The sequence below is a fragment of the Urocampus carinirostris genome, chromosome 13 (assembly GCF_059441175.1).
Source record: "Urocampus carinirostris isolate Australia breed hairy pipefish chromosome 13, RoL_Ucar_1.0, whole genome shotgun sequence".
NCBI lineage: Eukaryota > Metazoa > Chordata > Actinopteri > Syngnathiformes > Syngnathidae > Urocampus > Urocampus carinirostris.
Window position 1 is genome coordinate 20,903,692 of NC_142361.1, and position 4,722 is coordinate 20,908,413.

A 4,722-nucleotide genomic window follows, 5' to 3' on the forward strand; every position below is an offset into this window, starting at 1 on the left:
TTTTCCGGACACAAGGCACCCCTCAAAAATAACTGTGAAAATTGTTTTTATAGGCGTATTATATTAAAACTGCATTTAACCAATATTATTCAATCTACTAAAACTAGTATTGCTATCAAAATGAAAAAGAAAACTCGTTTCATAGAACCTAAAGGTAAGGATATCCGCTTTGACAATTGAAATTAATTTATTCATTCTAAATTGGTTACCACATGTCGAAGCAATTTGTTGTAATTATGCATTTCTGATTTTAGAGACAGTTTCGTCCCTAGGGCCATCACCACCCTAAACAAGGACGCGAAACTGTGAAAATATTTATTGTGAAACTTATTTGGGAATATTTGCTGCTGCTAAATATTTATTGCACTTCTTCTCATCGAAATGCTGTTAGGATGCACAACTACTTTTAATTGCACTATTATTATAACTTGGACCAGTCCAAGCACTACGTTGCACATATTTTTGTCGATTTTTACTGACTTTTATCATATTTCTTTCTTATGTGTTTACATTGGAGTACCATGTGAAACCTCATTGCATACAATGTCTCACTACGCTGTTATCAATGACAATAAAGACAATTCAATTCAATATTTTACTCAATTCATGCTCTACAAGCAAAATGGCGCTGTACTGCCAGGGCCATAGTAAATTGGATTGGGCTGTTGGAGTGGTTGGTGGTCATGAGCTGCTCTACCCAATTTTGCCGCCAGAGCGACCCCATGAAAGCAGACCATATTAAAGCAGATCTTCTGGGATTTTGCTGGAATTTATTGGGGCGCTGAAGACACTCACTGAGGCGAATGTACAATTGGTTCAATTTTCACAAAAATTGGTCCACTGTTTGGAACCCTTTAATTCCCATACACACATACACACACACACACACACACACAGGCGCACTGAACATATAATAAGGCGCACTTTTGGGGTTTTACTATAGTCCGGAAAATACGGTAGCTTAATGAATATACTGTATTTGGCTAAAAGAGTATGTTCTTATTTTCAGTTTGAATAGGAAACTATAACCGATATCCAGTAATTTGATGCAAAGTCAGACAAATAGGGATGAGATCATGTTGTTTTTAGGCTCACATGCAAGAGTGTTTTAACAGGATCTCAAATGTAGCGTAAAATCGAACTGATCTGGATGAAGACCGGTTGATAGAACCTCTCGAGTGTCCAGGGATTCGAAACGCCGCCCTCGGTGCCTTTACCAACATTCTGTCAGAGAGGGAGCGGACTATTAAGTGGCGTGCTATTTACACATCATAAGCCAGTCTATTATATTGACATCTAGATGACCTGGTCCGGCAGTGTTGCGGTGGCGGCATCGCCCAGCTCCCTCTGTTTGCTCTCAACAGCCGCATGCCGATTGGGAGATTTCCCGATACGACATTCCGTCGCGCGAGATCTTTTCATCCGGAATAGTCTGAAAGCGTTCATTACTCGCTGAAAAATGAGACAAAAGGTCAAAAAAGCAGGATGACAGGGCGGAGCTCCAAGAAGTGGAGGTGGGCTTTACAATCCAATTGGGGATTAAGTTATCTCTTATATCTCTTACTTACAATAAATCCACACGTCCCCATCAGAAATGCCTTGTTTAAACTGCCGAAGAGCGTGAAGCAAATGTTTGACTTTATTTAAAATTCATTGTTCAGTATTACATCGCCGACTGGGCCGAAGCCCGGGATTGCAAAGGTGAGCGGGCAGGCTGTGTATATAAATATATTTTTATTTTGATCCACAAATTGTTTAATTTTCATCCAATTGTTGTCCTCGTCACCAATGTGCAATTTACCCATGCCATCAAAATATTTGACATCCTATAACGGGATTGCATCCAAAGTCATCTCTGTGACTACTGTTGACATTGGTGCCCCAAGTAAAATAAATCAAATTTAGCCATTGATGTAAATGAACTCTGCGTGAACCAATTAAAGCATTTTTTGCAGCTAATAGATTATTTATCCCTTCTTCCTACCGCATCGCTATCATTAAAAACGACAATGTTTTAATTACATTTAGATTTCCATCCAGGTTTTGTGATAGTTATGGGACCAATACCATCGAGAAATGTACCTTCAAAATAAATTGGTCCTATAACAACTACAACAAAAACGAAAGGAATTTTTCCCTAGTTGCTTAGTTAGAGCCATGCCGAAACTCTTATAACTGACAATGCTTCTCATCAGTATCTTCCCTGGAGCTTTACTATGTCATTTGAAAAGTAAACAAAATTCAGCTTAATGGCCTTGCGGGTAGGGCGCTTGCCCCGAGACTGGGAGGTTACTGGTTTGAATCTCAACCGGGTCATACCTAAGACTTATAACATTGGTACCCATTGCCTGCCTTCGGTAGTAGGGGCTGGATTTGGAGGGATTGGTCACCTAATGACTTCCAACCCATCAGTTGGGTTCAAGTGGACCCATGAGAATCTCATTGTAAGAATGCGGATGCCATTAGACTGAAACTGAAAGACACAAATATATTCTGTAATATTTTATATGTGTGTTTTATATATTTATATATTTTCTGTTTAAAAATACATTTTTGCCATGTTATCAGAAAAGTTTGCTTATTTTAAGTAAGTATAGTAGAGTATAGTAGAGAATAATATAGTATAGTATAGTATAGTATAGTATAGTATAGTATAGTATAGTATAGTATAGTATAGTATGTATTATTGTATTCTATTATTTTTTTACCTATACCCGTACTTAGAACCACGGCTAAAGGCGTAATTTTTTCAAATTCAAGGCCTGGAACAGCAGGGTGTAGCTGTCCGGCAACACGTAAGAAAATTTTGGCAGCCTGGTGGCACAACGGTCTACAACTATTCCGAGTAACTAGATACCATCCAGTATTTTTTTCATTGTTACCTGTACTTTATGCTTCATTTTTATCTTTGGGTTACTTGATTTTAAAATTGTTTATAAGGCAACACAAAATATAGGATGCAGTGTTAAACAAATCAAACAGGATTAATAATCTTGAATTATTAGAACATTGAATTCCTTCTTTTATTATTTGTTTCTGTGTTAAAATATTGCCCTCATCCTCTACAATATTATTCATTATGAGGTTTGATTATGGGAAAGTGCTCCGACGCTGCTGATAGAAATATTGGACTTACAACGCATTTGATGCACAAGGGCTTCAATCGTTTTTTTTCTTCGGGGCAGTAGTAAATATCTGCTCATCTTTGAAATCGCTATCTGACACTGCATTTTGAATGGCCACATGATCGGAAAAGTCACTACCTACACAATTTAGAGAAGAGCTGAAAACGACTTCAGGTGTGCAGGGGGCGGCCTCTTTGGTATTCAGCAACCAATGATGTTGATGCCAAACTTCCCATGCTATTGTTCTTAAGTCTGTGCAGGGCTTTGAAAGTGTATTTTTGAGCACAAACCCAAAATTATTGAAAAAAAAAATTAAAGTGAATATTTTACATTGTGAAGTCATGTTGAGGTTTGAGGTTTTTCCTTGCCCTCATGTAGGTTATAGATCATGGTGTAATACTAGTTTATTACACCAATAATCTTTTTGCAAGAATCTGTTTGCAAAAATCTGTGGTCTGTGCAGCCCTTTGAGAATCCTTGTGATAAAGGGCCATACAAATAAATTAAAATAGAAAAAATAGCATTTAATAGAGATACAATTGTCCGTAATTTCCAATGATGTTTCACATTTGAATTATTACATTATTATTTTTAGCTAAATATGTAGATTTCTAACAGAGAATTTAAAAAAATAATAACTAAAAGTATCTGACACACGCCACATAAGATAATTTCGAAGAATGATAGCAATCTTTTTTTGGGGGGGAGAAAAAGAAAATAATCAGTAAAGTAAGAAAAGTGATACTTTAAATCAGCTAAATGTCATGGTTTTAAATAAAAATATAAACAGTATATACAACATACTCCTTTCAGATTACTGTAAAAATTAACAAAAAAAACTCAAATAATAATTACTTACATTTCTCTCTTTTTATTTCCTTGGCTCAGACATCTGGCATGAGTAATATATCCTTGGGCAGCCCCTCATCAAAATTTAGAAAATAAAAAACATGAATCCCATAGCCCTTTCAAGTACTTTTTCCTTTAGAAATAAAATAGAGTAGACTACAAGGTTGTCAATGCCAACAGCAAATTGTAAAAACGTTTTCTCATCACACCTCGTATTTCTTACTCAATGTGATAATTCTCCTAACTCGATTCATCCACAAATGAAGCATAAAAATTACTTTGCAGTTTTGAGACATTAAATTAGCTTGAGAAATGTTTGAATTGGAAAAGAGAGAGATTGAAGGGACGATAAGGATCTGTGGAGAAGAAAAATTGGCAGACAATTTCCTTTACTCACCTCTCCCAAGAAACTGCACCCATCTGGAGTGGAGGGGGAAGGGAGTGTCCCGATGGGAGAGCCTCTCTGTGGTTATCATGCCCCATCTAGTGGTTGCTTTGGGTTAAAGGCTAGGGAGAGGTCAGCGAATGGAGATATAAATGTAGAAATAAATAAATACCGACAAATATCTATTACATAAATCAATGAATCCATAAATAAATCAAGAAATGTGATTTATTTATGTATTTATGTAAAATAGAAGACATACATACAATTTATCTATCTATTTATGCAGTTTGTCATTTATTTTCGTCGTGTATTTTGTTGTATATTTTGTTTTTGTTTTTGTCACCTATTATGTTGTGTATT

The 4,722-nt window shown here is 36.1% G+C and overlaps 1 long non-coding RNA gene across 1 annotated transcript; it reads right to left on the reverse strand.

Annotated features, from left to right (window-relative positions):
* Positions 1 to 987: 987 nt before the first annotated feature.
* LOC148354038 (uncharacterized) lies at positions 988 to 4,264 on the reverse strand. Its single transcript, XR_015852396.1, has 3 exons — positions 3,985 to 4,264; positions 1,306 to 1,452; positions 988 to 1,224 (listed from the first exon to the last, which is right to left on the reverse strand). It is a non-coding gene; the product is annotated as an uncharacterized LOC148354038 (long non-coding RNA).
* Between the last annotated feature and the right edge of the window lie 458 nt (positions 4,265 to 4,722).